This window comes from Pristiophorus japonicus, chromosome 4 (genome assembly GCF_044704955.1).
Source record: "Pristiophorus japonicus isolate sPriJap1 chromosome 4, sPriJap1.hap1, whole genome shotgun sequence".
Classification (NCBI taxonomy): Eukaryota; Metazoa; Chordata; class Chondrichthyes; family Pristiophoridae; genus Pristiophorus; species Pristiophorus japonicus.
In genome coordinates this window covers 87,217,194-87,237,110 of record NC_091980.1, presented here as the reverse complement: position 1 = coordinate 87,237,110, position 19,917 = coordinate 87,217,194, and the positions used below count along the sequence as shown (strand labels likewise).

The 19,917-nt window shown below is 44.4% G+C and overlaps 1 protein-coding gene, 1 long non-coding RNA gene and 1 pseudogene across 3 annotated transcripts in view; 1 reads left to right on the top strand and 2 right to left on the bottom strand.

Moving 5' to 3' along the window:
• atp6v0e1 (ATPase H+ transporting V0 subunit e1) overlaps positions 1–19,917 on the top strand; it is a 47,555-nt gene that overhangs the window by 7,054 nt on the left and 20,584 nt on the right. The gene's annotated exons all lie outside the window — the stretch shown is intronic.
• The window catches only part of LOC139262991 (uncharacterized), a 44,930-nt gene that overhangs the window by 21,482 nt on the left and 3,531 nt on the right, over positions 1–19,917 (bottom strand). Inside the window, exon 3 of one of the 2 annotated variants that reach the window (XR_011593021.1) lies at positions 6,443–6,685. The exons of the other annotated variant lie outside the window; for it this stretch is intronic. This is a non-coding gene — a long non-coding RNA (uncharacterized lncRNA). Of the gene's footprint in view, positions 1–6,442; positions 6,686–19,917 lie in introns of those variants that run through there. 2 annotated transcript variants of the gene reach the window in all.
• LOC139263577 (5S ribosomal RNA) lies at positions 8,091–8,199 on the bottom strand (annotated as a pseudogene).

The following is a 19,917-nucleotide window of genomic DNA, read 5'->3' as shown; positions in this document are numbered from 1 at the left end:
TTTCAAAGGGGTAATAACAGCGAATGCTGTTAGTTCATTGTTATTACCCGATGCAAATTCCAGCTCCATAGTTTTTGTACAGAGCCGTGATCTGTTCGAGATTAAATAAAGCCTCTGGTGAGGTTTCTGAACCAACTGTCAGTCTATATTGGTTGATTGAGGGGAAAAAAGTAACTCATGATTTGAATATGATTTTTTTAGAGTTTATCTCCTGTTTTGAGGCGGTGAGGTTGGCAATACTGGCATTGTCTGATGACTGTCGCGTTACTAAGTCTAGAGGTTTACATCACAAATATCAAACTAGAAAAAGTTTGCTGTGTAAACAGAGTTTTATGAAACCTTGATTACTTGTGTTCTTTAGTAATGTGGTAAATAACACTGATCTTGGAACTTGCCACTCTGGTTTCTACCTGATAATTCTGCTAAACTGATGGGTATAATCTGGTTCTGTCCCAGTCTTGACAGTTATTAAGTCAGGGTTGGCAAGGCTGTGTTATCAGCATAAACAATTGGATTGATGAGTCAGTGTATTTGTTTTGAAATGGGTGAGCACAATGGAATTTTTTTTCACTCCCCTTTCCCACCTCATCCCATACACTTTTAAACGTTGCAAGAAGGACAGCTGTTTGCCAATATCGGATTCTCTTATTGAGGTGGACTACAAAGAATATATCTGATGTGGAATTGGATCGAACTTGGTATCTGAATGTTTGATACCTGTTTCCATAAATCCATAATGATTAAATGCCTTCATCCTATGGATAATATCTGCAACATTTTCTTCCACATTTAGTACTGTGTGGGTATAATTGCTTTTTCACTGAATCATCTTGATCAACTTTACAATAGTGATGACTTCAAAACCATAATGATTGCACTTGATTACACCTCTGAAGTGTCTTGGGGTGTTTTTCTACATTAAAAGTGCTATATAAATGTAAGTTGTTGAGTGTAGTCAATAATGTAAGTAAATTCCTATTTGACAATTACTAGTTGCTAGCATTGGTGAAAAAATACATGAGCGTTCTTTGTCCTGATGAGATTGGCTGTGTAACATTTTATATAAGAAAAGGATTGTACACAAGTTTTAATTGCAGAATGGAAATCTGACCATGTCGTGTTGCAGATCCTTGCAATAAATTTCAACAGTATCACCCACTATTGGCCCAGATTTTGCAGTCAGCGACTGTGATAGTACTCGCTGCTGACCTCGAAGAAAGCTGCCCATAAAGATCTAGCGATCACTGTGATATGGATTTCACCTTTCCTAACGTTAATTTAATTCTGGTGCCAAGTCTAGGAAATCTCCAGCATCCCGCTATAGTGATGTCATCTAGCTGGCTAAGTAGCCAATGACATTGAAGAATTCTCACTGCAAACCAGGAAGTAAAATGCACTGATTATCCTTCAGTTTTTAATCATATTACAGAGAGCGAAATAAAGATTAGGACATATATATGGGATTAAGATAGAAGCTGAAATATAAACAAACTTAAAAAAAATATATATATTATGTATTAAAAGCCATGGAATTTTTTCAATAGAAAATGTTGACATTCCACAAATATAAAATTAGTTTTTCAGGGCTTCTGCATTTTGCGTTTAAGTGCACATGTGCGGCCGCTGAAGTTGCTGTCAGTTTTGTCAGCGTTATAACTGCAAATTCCAGGCCTTTACTACGACTTTCATGAAGTGACAGTCATATCGAATGAGGAACATGTATCACATCAGCTGAAGATAATGGGGCCCGGATTATTTCTCAGTTCTTTGGTTTTTAGTCTTTTAGTGGCATGTTTTTCCTAGTAGTCAGCCAGTAGTCAAGTTTTTTACCGTGACATTGCCTATAAATGGTTACTTTGCTGACATCTGTTTATTTTAAAATATGGAATATTTATAGATTTGGCTAATTTCATTATACCTTTTTTAGATCTGCATGTTTAGAGTATTGAAATGGACCAGCAGGTGGCACTATAAAGTATTAGCATTATATCAAGCGGTTACTATGATGCATTTTGAAAAATAAGATGATATGGCCAAATGTCCGCTTAGAATTTTCTATTTATAAAGGCATTTGGCTAGAGTACAAGTAAAGTCAGCCATACCATAGGGGAAAAAAATATGTTTTCATGCTCTGACTGGAGCCTTACTGCTGGTTCAGTTAGATTGAAGAGGCAGTCAGTCCAGGTTAAAAGTAGACCAGCAAAAATGAAACACGGTGCAGGGGTTGGCAAAATGAGAAATAATGTTTTGCTTTTTAAAAAAAAAAATTGCAAATGGAGCGTTCCTCCCCCCAATAAAGATCTTGTACAAAGCATCTCCTGAGGATGGGCATAAGAACATAGGAGCAGGTGTAGGTCATTTGTCCCCTCAAGCCTGCTCTGACATTTAATAAGATCATGGCTGATCTGCTCATGGACTCGGCTCCACTTTCCTGCCTGCTCCCCATAAGCCTTTATTCCCTTATCACTCAAATCTGTGTGTCTCCTCCTTAAATATATTCAATGACCCAGCCTCCACAGTTCTCTGGGACAGAGAATTCCATAGATTTACAATGCTCTAAGAGAAGAAATTCCTCCTCATCTAGTTTTAAATGGGTGGCCCCTTATTCTGTGACTATGCTCCCTAGTTCTAGTTTCCCCTGAGAGTGGAAATATCCTCTCTGCATCCACCTTGTCGAGACCCCCTCATTATCTTATGTTTCGGTAAGATCACCTCTCATCTTTCTGAACTCTAATGAATACGGGCACAACTACTCAACCTATCTTCATACATCAACCCCCTCATCTCCAAAATCAACCTTGTGAACCTTCTCTGAGCAGCGTCCAAGTATATCCTTCCTTAAATACGGAGACCAAAACTGTACACAGTGTGGCCTTACAGTTGTAGCAGGACATCTCTGCTTTTATACTCCATCCCCCTTACAATAAAGGCCAACATTCCATTTACCTTCCTGATTACTTGCTGTATCTGTACTTTGTGTTTCATGCACAAGTACCCCCAGGTCCCTCTGTACTGCAGCATTTTGCAATTTTTCTCCTTTTTAAATAGTAATTTGCTTTTCTATTTTTTCTGCCAAAGTGGATAACCTCACATTTTCCCACATTATACTCCATCTGTCAAATTTTTGCCCACTCACTTTGCCTGTCTATATCCCTTTGCAGATTTTTTTGTCCTCATAATTTGCTTTCCCAACCATCTTTGTATCATCAGCAAACTTGGCTATATTACACTTGGTCCCTTCATCCAAGTCATTAATCGCATCATAGGCAGTCCCTTGGAATCGAGGAAGACTTGCTTCCACTCTTAATGAGTCCTTAGGTGGCTGAACAGTCCAATACGAGAACCACAGTCCCTGTCACAGGTGGGACAGATAGTCATTGAGGGAAAGGGTGGGTGGGACAGGTTTGCCTGCGCTTGATTTTTGCATGCTCTCGCCAATGAGGCTCAGCGCCCTCCCGGATGCACTTCCTCCACTTTGGGCGGTCTTTGGCCAGGGACGCCCAGGTGTCAGTGGGGATGTTGCACTTTATCAGGGAGGCTTTGAGTGTGTCCTTGTAACGTTTTCTCTGCCCACCTTTGGCTCGTTTGCCCTGAAGGAGTTCCGAGCAGAGTGCTTACTTTGGGAGTCTCGTATCTGGCATGCGAATGATATGGCCTGTCCAGCGGAGTTGATCAAGTGTGATCAGTGCTTCAATGCTGGGGATGTTGGCCTGGTCTAGGGCACTGATGATGGTACGTCTGTTCTCCCAGGGGATTTGTAGGATCTTGCGGAGACATAGTTGGTGGTATTTCTCCAGCGACTTGAGGTGTCTACTGTCCATGGTCCATGTCTCTGAGACGTACAGGAGGGCAGGTATTACTACAGCCCTGTAGACCATGAGCTTGGTGGCAGTTTTGAGGGCCTGGTCTTCAAACACTCTTTTCCTCAGGTGGCCAAATGCTACGCTGGCGCACTGGAGGCGGTGTTGAATCTCGTTGTCAATCTCTGCTCTTGGCAAGAGGCTCCCGAGGTATGATAAATGGTCCACGTTATCCAGGGCCGCGCCGTGGATCTTGATGACTGGTGGGCAGTGCTGTGTGGTGAGGACTGGCTGGTGGAGGACCTTTGTCTTGCTGGTGTTTAGCGTAAGGCCCATGCTTTCGTACGCCTCAGTAAATACGTCGACTATGTCCTGGAGTTCAGCCTCTGCGCGTGGACACAGGCGTCATCTGCGTACTATAGCTCGACAACAGAGGTTGGGATAGTCTTGGACCTGGCCTGGAGACAGTGAAGGTTGAACAGCTTCCCACTGGTTCTGTAGTTTAGTTCCACTCCAGCAGGGAGCTGGTTGACTGTGAGCTGGAGCGAGGAAGATTTGAGAAGAGGGTTGGGGCGATGGCGCAGCCCTGTTTGACCCCGGTCCGGACGTGGATTGGGTCTGTAATGGATCCGTTGGTAACGATCACAGCCTGCATGTCGTCGTGGAGCAGGCGGAGGATAGTGACGAACTTTTGGGAGCATCCGAAACGGAGGAGGACGCTCCATAGACCCTCGCGGTTGACCGTGTCAAAGGCCTTTGTAAGGTCGAAGGAGGCCATGTATAAGGGCTGCGCTGTTCCCTGCAGCTGTCGCGCTGCAAAAATCAGCAAACTTGGCTACATTACACTTGGTCCCTTCATCGACGTAATTAATATAGATTGTAAATAGTTGAGGCCCCAGCACTGATCCCTGCGGCATCCCACTAGTTACAATTTGCCAACTGGAAAATGACCCATTTATCCCGACTCTCTGTTTTCTGTTAGTTAGCCAACGCTCTATCGATGCTAATATATTGCCCCCAACCCCGTGAACTTTTATCGTGTGCAGTAATCTTTTATGTGACACCTTATCGAATGCCTTCTGGAAATCCAAATACACCACATCTGTTGGTTTCCCCATTGTCCACCCTGCTTGTTACATCCTGAAAGAATATCAGATAACTTTCTCCCAGCTCTCTGCCAAAGCAGCTGCTTGTATAGCAGCAAGGAATTATGATAGCAGTCAAAATGAAATTGCTTTTTTTTTTGTGCTCTTTTTCTGCATCTCTGCATTTACCACTTTTTAGCACTTTGTTTTCAAGGGTAGCATTTGTTGTGTGAAGCTAGCGTTCCCTGAACTCTCTTCGCCACCATTGGGCGCTGTCTTTTTGGCATCTGCTGGTTTTTTTTTTGAAGTAATCGTGAATTTTCAACTTTCCTCGAAGTTTGTACGCTGGCGGCGACTGTCAGCGCCAGATTTTTTGAATGCCAGATTTTTTTGGCAACAGTCTGGTTGAAAACTGGATTCCGCACAGTTTTTGGCCATTTAAGCGATTTTCCCCAACATAGTTTTTTTTTAAAGAAAGGCGCAGTGGCCTGAAGTAGCATTCAGGAAAAAACCCATGTTAACTTAAGAAAATCGTCACTCAGGTCTGATTCGGAGCTTTTTCTTTGCAGTTTAATTCATCTTGCGCATAGATAGTTTATAAATTGACGCTGAGGTCTGTATCGGAGCTTTACTTTGCAATTTAGTCTTGCTAATAAAGATAGTTTATAATGATCATGTCAAAGTACGTTCCTTTTTCATCTCTTTACATTAAAGATTTGTTTTGGCTATCCGCTCCCGGTCCCGCTGCAACCCTGGCCGTGGAACTTCAACTCGCAGGGTTGCTTCAGCCCTCTGTGTCTCTCGTTACCCTGGCAACCTCAGCTTTTGGCTCGGACTTGAAGCTTCACCTCCAGATTAAACTTTGGGTACCGCTGCGCCAAAATTAAATTTAACTTTGGCGAAAGTTGTAACTTTTTTCCGGCGCAATCGGACACAAAAATTGTTCGTTAATCCTCATGGGCGCCAAAAATTGGCAAAGAGGAAAATTGAGCCCAATGTATTCAAATATCTTTTATGTCTGATTAGTAAAAGACCTGGATCAGCTATCTCAAATATTTGACCTTTCTACTTGTCAGTTCAGTGATTTCAATTGATCCCATGTTGGAGCTACATCAGATTTTCAACTTTGTAAATCCTCTGGTTCCATTTGTTATAAATAGTTGTCATTCATAGGCAGTCCCTCGGAATCGAGGAAGACTTGCTTCCACTCGTGAAGTGAATTCTTGGGTGGCTGTACAGTCCAATACGAGAACCACAGTCTCTGTCATAGGTGGGGCAGATAGTCGTTGAGGGAAGGGGTGGGTGGGACTGGTTTTCCGCACGCTCTTTCCGCTGCCTGCGCTTGGTTTCTGCACGCTCTCGCCGACGAGACTGGAGGTGCTCAGCGCCCTCCTGGATGTGCTTCCTCCACTTAGGGTGGTCTTTGGCCAGGCTCTCTCAGGTGTCAGTGGGGATGTTGCACTTTATCAGGGAGGCTTTGAGGGTGTCCTTGTAACATTTCCACTGCCCACCTTTGGCTCATTTTCCGTGAAGGAGTTCAGAGTAGAGCGCTTGCTTTTGGGAGTCTCGTGTCTGGCATGCGGACTGTGTCCTGCCCAGTGGAGCTGATCAAGTGTGGTCAGTGCTTCGATGCTGGGGATGTTGGCCTGGTCAAGGACGCTAATGTTGGTGCCTTCCAGGAGATTTGTAGGATCTTACGGAGACATTGTTGGTGGTATTTATCCAGCGTTAATCCTCTTTGCTGATTTTTGGCGTCCATGAGGATTTATCCAGAAGGGCAGTAAGAGAAGGGATAACCAGCTGTGGATAACCAAGGAAATAAAGGAGAGTATCAAATTAAAAACCAATGCGTATAAGGTGGCCAAGGTTAGTGGGAAACTAGAAGATTGGGAAAATTTTAAATGACAGCAAAGAATGACTAAGAAAGCAATAAAGAAAGGAAAGATAGATTACGAAAGTAAACTTGCACAAAATATAAAAACAGATGGTAAAAGCTTTTACCGATATATAAAACGGAAGAGAGTGACTAAAGTAAATGTTGGTCCCTTAGAAGATGAGAAGGGGGATTTAATAATGGGAAATGTGGAAATGGCTGAGACCTTAAATAATTATTTTGCTTCGGTCTTCACAGTGGAAGACACAAAAACCATGCCAAAAATTGCTGGTCACGGGAATGTGGGAAGGGAGGACCTTGAGACAATCACTATCACTAGCGGAGTAGTGCTGGACAGGCTAATGGGATTCAAGGTAGACCAGTCCCCTGGTCCTGATGAAATGCATCCCAGAGTGTTAAAAGAGATGGCGGAAGCTATAGCAGATGCATTCGTTATAATCTACCAAAATTCTCTCGACTCTCGGGAGGTACCAGCAGATTGGAAAGCAGCTAATGTAACGCCTCTGTTTTTTTTTTAAAAAAAGGGGCAGACAAAAGGCAGGTAATTATAGGCTGGTTAGTTTAACATCTGTAGTGGGGAAAATGCTTGAAACTATTAAGGAAGAAATAGCGAGACATCTAGATAGGAATAGTGCAATCAAGCAGATGCAGCATGGATTCATGAAAGGGAAATCATGTTTAACTAACTTACTGGAATTCTTTGAGGATATAACGAGCATGGTGGATAGAGGTGTACCGATGGATGTGGTGTATTTAGATTTCCAAAAGGCATTCAATAAGGTGCCACGCAAAAGGTTACTGCAGAAGATAAAGGTACGCAGAGTCAGAGGAAATGAATTGGCTGGCGAACAGAAAGCAGAGAGTCGGGATAAATGGGTCCTTTTCGGGGTGGAAATCGGTGGTTAGTGGTGTGCCACAGGGATCGGTGCTGGGACCACAACTGTTTACAATATACATAGATGACCTGGAAGAGGGGACAGAGTGTAGTGTAACAAAATTTGCAGATGACACAAAGATTAGTGGGAAGGCGGGTTGTGTAGAGGACAGAGATTCAGATAGGTTAAGCGAATGGGCTAAGGTTTGGCAGATGGAATACAATGTCAGAAAATGTGAGGTCATCCACCTTTTGGGGGGGGGGGAAAACAGTAAAAGGGAATATTATTTGAATGGGGAGAAATTACAACATGCTGCGGTGCAGAGGGACCTGGTGTTCCTTGTGAATGAAACTCTTTTAGGGTAAAATTCGGTTGCTGGGGGTGATAATGCACTCCAGTCCCTCCGGTGCCCACCTCTCGCGGAAAGCCATGAAAGTACCTACTGCACCTGGTATTCCCAGGTGGTCTCCCATCCTGGTACTAACCAGGCCTGACTCTGCTTAGTTTCTGAGATCAGGCGTGATCAGACTAGTGTGGCCATAGGCTTCTTAAGCCCAAAAAGTTAGTTTGCAGGTGCAGCAGGTAATCAGGAAGGCGAATGGAATGTTGGCCTTCATTGCGAGAGGGATGGAGTACAAAAGCAGGGAGGTACTGCTGCAACTGTACAGGGTATTGGTGAGGCCGCACCTGGAGTACTGCATGCAGTTTTGGTCACCTTACTTAAGGAAGGATATACTAGCCTTGGAGTGGATAGAGACGATTCACTAGGCTGATTCTGGAGATGAGGGGGTTACCTTATGATGATAGATTGAGTAGACTGGGTCTTTACTCATTGGAGTTCAGAAGGATGAGGGGTGCTCTTATAGAAACATTCAAAATAATGAAAGGGATAGACAAGATAGAGGCAGAGAGATTGTTTCCTCTGGTGGGGGAGACTAGAACTAGGGGGCCTCAAAATACGGGGGAGCCAGTTTAAAACTGAGCTGAGAAGGAATTTCTTCTCCCAGAGGGTTGTGAATCTGTGGAATTCTCTGCCCAAGGAAGCACTTGAGGCTAGCTCATTGAATGTATTCAAATCACAGATAGACAGATTTTTAACCAATAAGGGAATTAAGGGTTATGGGGAGCGGGCGGGTAAGTGGAGCTGAGTCCACAGCCAGATCAGCCATGATCTTGTTGAGTGGCGGAGCAGGCTTGAGGGGCTAGATGGCCTACTCCTGTTCCTAATTCTTATGTTCTTGAGGTATCTACTGTACATGGTCCATATTTCTGAACCATACAGGAGGGCGGCGGGTATTACTACAGCCCTGTAGACCATGAGCTCTTCCTCAGGCGGCCGAAGGCTGCACTGGCGCACTGGAGGCGGTGTTGGATCTCGTCGCCAATGCCTGCTCTTGTTGATGGGAGGCTCCCGAGATATGGGAAGTGGTCCACATTGTCCAGGGCCGCGCCGTGGATCTTGATGACTGGGGGACAGTGCTGCGCGATAAGGACAGGCTGGTGGAGAACCTTTGTTTTGCCGATGTTTAGCGTAAGGCCCATACTTTCGTACGCCTCAGTAAATATGTCGACTATGTCCTGGAGTTCAGCCTCTGTGTGCGCAGATGTCCGCGAACTGTATCTCGACAAGAGGTTGAGGTAATCTTGGACCTGGCGTAGGTTGAACAGCTTCCCACTGGTTCTGTAGTTTAGTTCCATTCCAGCGGGGAGCTTGTCAACTGTGCATGGCAATGAGGAAGATTAAGAGGGTTGGCGATGACTCATCCCTGTTTGACCCCGGTCCGGATGTGGAATGGGTCTGTAATGGATCCATTGGTAAGGATCACGGCCTGCATGTCGTCGTGGAGCAAGCGGAGGATGGCGACGAACTTTTGGAGGCATCCGAAATGGCTCCATAAACCCTCGCGGTTGACAGTGTCAAACGCCTTTGTAAGATTGAAGAAAGCCATGTATAAGGGCTGGTGCTCTTCCCTGCATTTTTCCTGCAGCTGTTGCGCTGCAAAAAGCATGTCCGTTGCGTCCCGTAGGGGACGAAATCTGCACTGCGACTCCAGGAGGACCTCCTCAGCCACGGAGAAAACGGTTGAGGAGGACTCTAGTGCCGATCTTTCCTGTGGCTGACAACAGGGAGATTCCTCTGTAGTTGCTGCAGTCGGACTTGTCCCCTTTTTTAAAGATGGTCACGATCACGGTATCTGAGATCTCCCGGCATGCTCTCCTCCCTCCAGATGAAAGAGATGAGGTCATATATTCGTGCCAGTAGTGCCTTTCCGCCATACTTCAGTGCCTCAGCAGGGATTCCATCCGCTCCAGAAATCTTGTTGTTAAGCTGCCTTGTGACTTTTTCTACATGTTGGGGTTTTACTGAGGTGGCGGGTAGCATGCTGCGGGATGGAGTCGAGAACACTCAAGTCAAAGGCAGAGTCTCGGTTGAAGAGATCTTCGCAGTGCTCCTTCCATCGGGCCCTGACTGCTTCGGTGTCTTTGAGTGTTTCCCCGTTCTTGACCAACAGTGGGGTGGGACCTTGGGTGTTTGGGTCGTAGGTGGCCTTGACTGCTATGAAGAATCCTTGCACATCATGGCTGTTGGCCAGTTGTATCTCCTGTGCTTTCTCCATCCACCACCTGTTATTTAGGTCCCGTTTTTTTTGTTGGACCTCAGCCTTGAGCTGTCTGTAATGCTGCTTTGCTGCTCCAGAGTTGGGTTGTTGTTTAAGGCTCAGAAATGCCCTGTGCTTGCAATCTATTAGCTCTTGGATCTCCTGATCATTCTCATCGAACCAGTCCTGGTGCTTCCTGGTTGAGTGACCGAGCGTCTCTTCGCAGGCACTGGTTATAGAGGCCTGGAGGGCAGACCAAGCATTCTGCATCTCAGGGTCATCAAGGTGCGCCAGGTTATCTGTGAGGCGCTGACTGAGGTACTGAACAGGCTGAAGACGATTTATCAATATAGCTTGAACAGATTTAGTAGAGATTTTGGACGAGGATATTCAAATAGGGTTGTGAAAGTTAAATCTGTACAGGATGCCAGTGTTTCACTCGAGGGTACTATATCAAAGATGGCAGTGAAAAGAAAATAGAAACCTATCCCATTATCTCTCAAATTATGCAAAAAGATTAAGACGCCTTCAAATTTGTTTTGACCAACTGACCTGTCTCGTTTATTTCAGCTATAATGAGCTTTTTTTGGGGAGGGTAGGCAGCATGGAGTCACCTGTAGGAACACTCCCATGGACTTTACCCTCTATTGATAAAATGCAAAAATATCCACATCAGAGTACGGTGTCAGGATAGGGAAGTGGATTTGGCAATGTAAATGTCAGGAGCCAGCTCACGGATGGCAAATCTCCTAGAATCTGAGGGGGGCGGGGGGGGCTACAAGTCTGCTGAGATGAAGATGACAGTTCATGTACACCATTCTCAGAATCTGAACTGAAACGATGGCAATATAAAAGGAATTTATATCTTGGTACCACCCCACTTGACAGAGTCGAGCATTGATCTGCAGGGGTCTCACTTTTGTCACTTTTGTCAAGTTTGTGTCATTGCATAGTAACTACTGCTTGTGCTACCGTGCTGTCCAAAGTGACTTTGCTGTGGTACTATTGGGTCTTGAATGTAACCCAACGAACCACATTTGAATTTTCTGGGACTTATGTAATTGATCTTTATATAGTACTGCCTTGTAATTTATTAATATCAAAAGATCATTTAAAAATAATATAGGTCAGCTATCTTGAGCATGAATATACCATTCTATTTGTGCCCCCCCCTGCCAAATGGTACTTTTTTGCAGTATGTGGAAGTTAATAAATCTGATATTTAAAAGCAGCAGGGGGCTGCATGATGGCATGGCTTGGGGAAATTTGTTTGTGGTGTGATGCTGAATCCAAGACCAGAAAGGTCCCTAATTCAGTTCCTGGTTGATGTTTAGTTGACTGATTTCTTGAGGCAGTAATTGCAATTGGGCTTAGTTCTTCCAAAATTGACTGTAGAGAGAGTGATGAAGTCACTTGGATTTAAATAATTTTCCACCATTAATAAAAACCCAAGATCCCCAAAAAACATGTTTTTTTTTTTGCCATGCATAGTCAGCAAATGCCAGTTATAAGGACATGGCATAGTTTTAAAAAAAAATCATGTTTCAAGATTTATGCGACTTCTTCATCAAGAGGAAGTACAGAATGAGTTCTTGAGTCTTCACCCAAAATTGGTGTGCAATTTTTTTTGAAGAAACCCAATTATTTTGATCTAATTTTGACACTGAATAGTTTATGGCTAAACTATGCAACATACTAAGACCTAAGGACATAAATGTCAAAGCAGTGATGGAGATAAGGAATAAACTAGTTTTTAATTTGGCATGGTGTATAGTAAAAATCAACACAATTGTCAATCTACAACTAATAGCATCTTTTTATATGCTCCTAAGGTTCTTGCATTATTGCAAAACCGATGGCTGTGAATTTTTTTGAAAGCAGTAAAATATTTCAGAAGCTATAGCTAATGTTCACATAAGAAATTATTAACTTTTCTTATTCCCATTTCTCTTTAGAGCATTAGACTGTCTATTCCAACACTTTCAAAAATATTTGGTGTCTATACAACCTGACCATTACCAGTCAACTGTTACATAGAATATACAGCACAGAAACAGGCCATTCGGCTCAACTTGTCTGAGCTGATGTTTATATTCCACAGGAGTATCCTCCCATTCTATCTATCTCAAGCCTTTCATCATATTTTTCTATTCCCTTTTCTCTCATGTACTTCTCTGGGGTGCTTTTCTTCTATCAACATTGACCTGCAATAAATTAAATATTCAAATATTTCCTAGTTGACACATAGAAAACCAATGCAGATAAGTTTGAGTTTTGGACTCGCTACAAAAGTAAGCAAGCCTAGGCTTTCTTTCAAGCTTCTAATAACATTGGTAAAGATAATCTGTGGTTTGTTAATATTTTTACATCCTTTTTCTTTAATGTCTGATTCTGGAATTTGTAACTATTTGTTCTGACTGCCTGGATTTCAAAGCCATTGGCTCAGCTGACCTCTGATGAATTCTCTGTGATTGAATGTTGCTATGATCTGCCATCTATTGCAGACCTAAAGACAGGCAGTGTTGCAAATGTATCAGGGCAGGTTCTGCCCATCTGATATCAGCAATGATATGGACGGATTAGTCCTTGGCTTGTGCAGGTACCTCTGCTGGAGTCTTGGCCTTTCTTTCCTTCTGCGGAGTCTGTAGATGTGCAGATTGGTTGAGCAGACAGTTTTCTGTCATTACTCGTATCTGGATTGTTTGTAGCCTCTTAATCAGTATCTGATTTATAGTGCATCAGGTTGGATGGCCATATTCTAGCACTAGGTATAGGCTTTGTGCACTCTAAGGAAAGTGTTGGGGCTAACTCCGTGCATAGAGGACACACAATTGGCTTAGCATATCTAATGCTCAGGCAGTGATGTCTTCGATGTACTATGCCCAGGTCATATTCCTTTGGAAAATTCTGTCAAGGACCTTCTCTTTGATTTGGTTTTATCAGCAACTCAATACTTGCATCCTGTTCATTTTGTTTCTGCTAAGGATATCATACTGATTTTCTAAAGTTTAGCAGTACTCGCTGTTTGCAATCTCATTCCTCCAGATCATTCAAGCATCCTGGGAGTTCAAGGTGTGAGCATGCCTCATTTCTTTGTTCAGGTGTTCGAAGCAATAATAATAATAAAATAGGACGGAGCACCCGGCATCGACCTCGGCACTGGCTTCGGACATGACAGTGGCACGCCCAGCCTAGTCGACCCTGCAAAGACCTCCTCACGAACATCTGGGGACTTGTGCCAAAATTAGGAGAGCTGTCCCACATCATAGTCAAGCAACAGCCTGACCTAGTCATAATTACAGAATCATACCTTTCAGCCAATGCCACTGATTTCTCCATCACCATCCCTGGGTATGTCCGGATCCACCGGCAGGACAGACCCACTAGAGGTGGTGTACAGTCAGGAGGAAGTGGCCCTGGGAGTCCTCAACATTGACTCTGAACCCCTTGAAGCCTCATGGCTTCGGTTCATTATGGGCAAGGAAACCTCCTGCTAATTACCACCTACCGCCCTCCCTCAGGTGATGAATCAGTGCTCCTCCATGTTGAACACCACTTTGAAGAAACGCTAAGGGTAGCAAGGGCACAGAATGTACTCTCGGTGGGGGATTTCAATGTCGCATCACTACTGACCGTGCTGGCCAAGTACTGAAGGACCTAGCTGCCGACTAGGACTGCAGCAAATGGTGAGCAAGCCAACACGAGGGAAAAACCTACTTGACTTCGTCCTCTCCAATCTACCTGTCGCAGATGCATCTGTCCATGATGGCATTGCTAGCAGTGACCACCTCTCAGTCCTTGTGGAGCCGAAGTCCTGTCTTCACACTGAGGACACACACCATTGTGTGGTGTGGCACTACCAATTTACTAAATGGAACATAGAAAATAGGTGCAGGAGTAGGCCATTCGGCTCTTCGAGCCTGCACCACCATTCAATAAGATCATGGCTAATCATTCACCTCAGTACCCCTTTCCTGCTTTCCCTCCAGATCCCTTGATCCCTTTAGCCGTAAGGGCCATATCCAACTCTCTCTTGAAAACATCCAATGAACTGGCATCAACGATACTCTGCGGAAGAGAATTCCACAGGTTAACAACTCTGAGTGAAGTTTCTCCTCATCTCGATCCTAAATAGCTTACCCCCTATCCTTAGACTGTGACCCCTGGTTCTGGACTCCCCCCAACATCGGGAACATCCTTCCTGCATCTAACCTGTCCAGTCCCGTCAGAATTTTATGTTTCTATGAGATCCCCCCTCATTATTCTAAACTCCAGTGAATACAAGCCCAGTCAATCCAGTCTCTCCTCATATGTCAGTCCTGCCATCCCGGAAATCAGTCTGGTGAACCTTCGCTGCACTCCCTCAATAGCAAGAACGTCCTTCCTCAGATTAGGAGACCAAAACTGAATCCACTATTCCAGGTGAGGCCTCACCAAGGCCCTATACAACTGCAGCAAGACCTCCCTGCTCCTATACTCAAATCCCCTAGCTATGAAGGACAACATGCCATTTGCCACCTTCACCACCTGCATGCCAACCTTCAATGACTGATGTACCATGGCACCCAGGTCTCGTTGCACCTTCCCTTTTCCTAATCTGCCTCCATTCAGATAATTCATGTTTTTGCCCCCAAAGTGGATAACCTCACATTTATCCACATTATACTGCATCTGCCATGCATTTGCCCACTCACCTAAGCTGTCCAAGTCACCCTGCAGCCTCTTAGCGTCCTCCACACAGCTCACACCGTCACCCAGCTTAGTGTCATCTGCAAACTTGGTGATATTACTCTCAATTCCTTCATCTAAATCATTGATGTATATTGTAAATAGCTGGTGTCCCAGCACTGAGCACTGCGGCACCCCAGTAGTCACTGCCTGCCATTCTGAACAGATCTAGCAACTAAAATTAGGTATCCATGAGTCACTGGGCCATCAGCATCAGTAGAATTGTATTCCACCACAATTTGTAACCTCATGGCCCGGCATAATCCTCACTCTGCCATTACCATCAAGCCAGGGGACGAATGAGGTGCAGAAAAGCAGCATGCCAGGCATACTTACAAATGAGATGCCAACATGGGACTACATGCATGCTATAGACAGAGCTAAGCGATCCCACAATCAACCAATCAGATCAAAGCTCTGCAGTCCTGCCACATCCAGTCGTGAACAGTGGTGGACAAATGAACAACTAACTGGAGGAGGAGGAGGAGGAGGCTCCATGAACGTCCCCATCCTCAATGATGATGGAACCCAGCGCACGAGTGCAAAAGATGAGGCTGAAGAATTTGCAACCATCTTCAGCCAGAAGTGCCGAGTGATCCATATTGGCCTCCTCCTGAGGTCCCCACCATCATAGAAGACAGTCTTCAGCCTATTCGATTTAATCCACTTGCTATCAAGGATCGGCTGAGTGCACTGGATACAGCAAAGGCTATGGGCCCCAACAACATCCCGGCTGTCATGATAAAGACTTGTGCTCCAGAACTAGCCGCGCCTCTAGCCAAGCTGTTCCAGTATAGCTACAACATTGGCATCTGCCTAAGTATGTCCTGTCCACAAAAAGTAGGGCTAACTAACTTGATTGAATTTTTCGAGAAGATAACCGGGAGGGTCGATGAGGGCAGTGCGTATGATTTAATATATATGGATTTTAGCAAAGCTTTTGATAAGGTCCCACATGGCAGACTGGTCATGAAAGTAATAGCCCATGGGATCCAGGGCAAAGTGGCAAGTTGGATCCAAAATTGGCTCGGAGGCAGGAAGCAAAGGGTAATGGTTGATGGGTGTTTTTGTGACTGGAAGGCTGTATCCAGTGGGATTTTGCAGGGCTCAGTGCTGGGTCTCTTGCTTTTTGTGGTATATGTCAACTGACTTGGACTTAAATGTTGGGGGTATGATTAAGTTATTTGCAGCTGACACTAAAATAGGCTGTGTGGTTGATAATGAAAAAAGCTGTGGCCTGCAGGAATGGCAAATGGAATTCAATCTGGATAAGTGTGAGGTAATGCATTTGGGGAGGTCAAACAAGGCAAGGGAATACACATTAAATGGTAGGACACTGAAAAGTGTAGAAGAACAAAAGGACCTTGGAGTCCAGGTCCTGAAGGTAGCAGGCCAGGTAGTTAAGGTGGTTAAGAAGACATTTGGAATACTTGCCTTTATTAGTCGAGGCATTAAATACAAGAGTAGGGGGGGGTTATGCTTGAACTGTACGAAACACTGGTTTGGCCACAGCTGGAGTACTGCGTGCAGTTCTGGTCACCGCGTTGCAGGAAGGAAGGAGGAGATTTACGAGGATGTTGCCAGGAATCGAGAATCTAAGCTATGAGGACAGATTGGATAGGCTGGATTTGTTTTCATTGGAACAGAGGAGACTGAGGGGAGACCTCATTGAGTTGTATAAAATTACGAAGGGCCTAGATATAGTGGATATAAAGGGCCTATTTCCCTTAATGGTCAACAACCAGGGGGCATAAATTTAAAGTAATTGGTAAAAGGTTTAGAGGGGATTTGAGGGGAAATTTCTTCACGCAGAGGGTTGTGGGGGTCTGGAACTCACTGCCTGAAAGGGTGGTAGAGGCAGAAACCCTCACCACATTTTAAAAGTACTTGGATGTGCACCTGAAGTGCTGTAACCTGCAGGGTTACGGAGTGAGAGCTGGAAAGTGGGATTAGGCTGGATAGCCTCTTGTTGGCTGGCATGGACACGATGGGCCGAAATGGCCTCCTTCCTTGCTGCAAACTTTTATGATTCTATGATATGAATACAAGAGCAAGGATGTTATGCTTGAGCAGTATAAAACACTGGTTAGGCCGCAGCTGGAGTACTGTGTGCAGTTCTGGTCACCACATTACAGGAAAGATGTGATTGCACTGGAAAGGGTGCAGGAAAGATTTACAAGAATGTTGCCTGGATTGGAGAATTTTGGCTATAAAGAAAGATTGGAAATACTGTCTGTTTTCTCTGGAACAGAGGCAGCTAAGGGGAGACCTGATTTAAGGTGTGTAAAATTGAGGGGTCTGGATAGAGTGGATACGAAGGACCCGTTTCCCTTGCCAGAGGTGTCAGCATCCAGGGGGCATAGATTTAAAGTAATTGGGGGTAGGTTTATAGGAGATATGAGGGGAAATTTTTTCGCCCAGATGGTAGTGGGGATCTGGAACTCACTGCCTGAAAGGGTGGTAAAGGCAGGAACCCTCACCACATTTAAAAGATACTTGGATGTGCACTTAAAGTGCTATAACCTACAGGACTATGGACCAAGAGCTGGAAAGTGGGATTAGGCTGGATAGCTCTTGGTCGGCTGGCGCAGATACGATGGGCCGAAATGGCCTCCTTCCATGCTGTAAATTTCCATAATTCTAAATCCAATCCGGCCAGTTACCACCCCATCAGTTTACTCTCAATCATCAGCAAAGTGATGGAAGATGTCGTTGACAGTGCTATCAAACGGCACTTGCTCACCAATAACCTGCTCACCGATGCTCTGTTTGGGGTCTGCCAGGACCACTCAGCTCCAGACCTCGTTACAGCCTTGTTCCAAATATGGACAAAAGAGCTGAATTCCAGAGGTGGGATGAGAGTGACTGCCCTTGACGTGGCAGCATTTGATCATGTGTCGCATCAAAGAGCCCTAGTAAAATTGAAGACAATATGAATCGGGAGGAAAACTCCCCACTGGCTGGAGTCATACCTAGCACAAAGGAAGATGGTTGTAGTAGTAGTTCAAGGCAGTGTTCTAGGCCCAACCATCTTCATCTGCTTCATAAATGACCTTCCCTCCATCAGAAGGTCAAATGTGGGGATGTTCGCTGATGACTGTACAGTGTTCAGTGCCATTCGCAACTCCTCAGATAATGAAGCAGTCCATGGTCGAATGCAGCCAAGACCTGGATGACATCCAGGCTTGGGCTGATGAGTGGCAAGTAACATTTGCAGCATATAAGTGCCAGGCAATGACTATTTCCAACAAGCAAGACTCTAACCACTGCCCCATGACATTCAACGGCATTACCATCGCCGCCGACTCTACTATCAACATCCTGGGGGTCTCCATTGACCAGAAACTTAACTACATACATAGTGGTCACAAGCAGGTCAGAGGCTGGGTATCCTGCAGCGAGTGTATCCCCTCCTGACTCTCCAAAGCCTTTCCACCATCTATAAGGCATAAGTCAGGAGTATGATGGAATACTCTCCACTTGCCTGGATGAGTGCAACTCCAACAACACTCGAGAAGCTTGACACCATCCAGGACAAAGCAGCATGCTTGATTGGCACCCCATCCACACCTTCAACATTATTTCCCCGCATCATCGACACACTGTGGCTGCAGTATATAACATCTACAAGATGCACTGCAGCAACTCTCCAAGGCATCTTCGGCAGCATGTCTCAAACCCTGTGACCCAAGAAGGACAAGGGCAGCAGATGCATGGGTACACCATCACCTGCAAGTTGCCCTCCAAGTTATATATACCATCGTCGCTGGGTCAAAATCCTAGAACTGCCTCCCTAACAGCACTGTGGGAGTACCTTCACCACAAGGATTGCAGCGCTTCAAGAAGGCGGTTCACCACCGCCTTCTCCAATTCGAGATGGGCAATTAAATGCTAGCCATGCCAGCGACGCCCACAGCCCAGGAACAATTTTTTTTTAAAAAGCTTCCTTTTGAAATGTAACTATCGTGTATAATAATCACTGCACTTCAGGAATACTTTGGTTGTGAAATATTTTGAGACATCCTGAGGACATGATGAGGTGCTGTATAAAGTTTATTGCTCTTATCACCCTCTTGTATTTTGCTTTTCTGTCCTTTTTCTTCACTTTGTTTCTCTTTCTGGCCTTTTTGGAGTTTTTTCATTTTGCGTTTATTTCTTTGTAATATTCGGGACAGTTTGCCACAGGGCTAAAAAAATAAACTCTTTCATGTATACACTGAAAAACTGTACCAAATCTCTGATGGACAGAAAACGCTGCAGTGGTTGACACTATAGCTCAGGCTAAAAACAAATTTCAGTCCATTGCAAGATGTACATTTTTACAGAAACAAGAAATAAATCAGATATAATACAAATACATTACTTGACTTTGACTGGTATGCTACATTGTTTAAGTCCAGCATAAATTGCTTTGAGATTCTTTTCAGAGTTCCTTAACTAAAGCGATAGGTCATTCATGGGTTTTAAGCATCATAGCATTCTGGTTCACCTTTGCGACATGAAGCTTAAAGGTTGAATTGTGAACTAGCGAAATGGTTGCTGTATTTATCTCTTCAGTCTGTGAACATAGATCTGACAATCAAATTTAACAGCAAAGATGTGCTGGATCAACATTACCATGGAACTCCAGAAGAATATAATGAATGAGTATTACTGCTATTATTTCAGTTAAGTACTGAAGACCACACTTTTGGTATTGTAATGTTTTAGTGCCATTTTCACTAGACACTCTACTGTATTTGTCAGTATAATTTACTTTTGGAATCTATTGCAAATTCACCAGTGCAAAGCCAATGTCGTCTCGGTCAGGACTGCAATCATTTATGAGCTGTAGCTAATTAAAAGAGCATCTTTGAAAGGTTAGTAGCTTTTCCTCCAGTGACTAATTATATTTGAGCAAATGTTAATGACTGAACTATGATGGAGGTCTTGGCG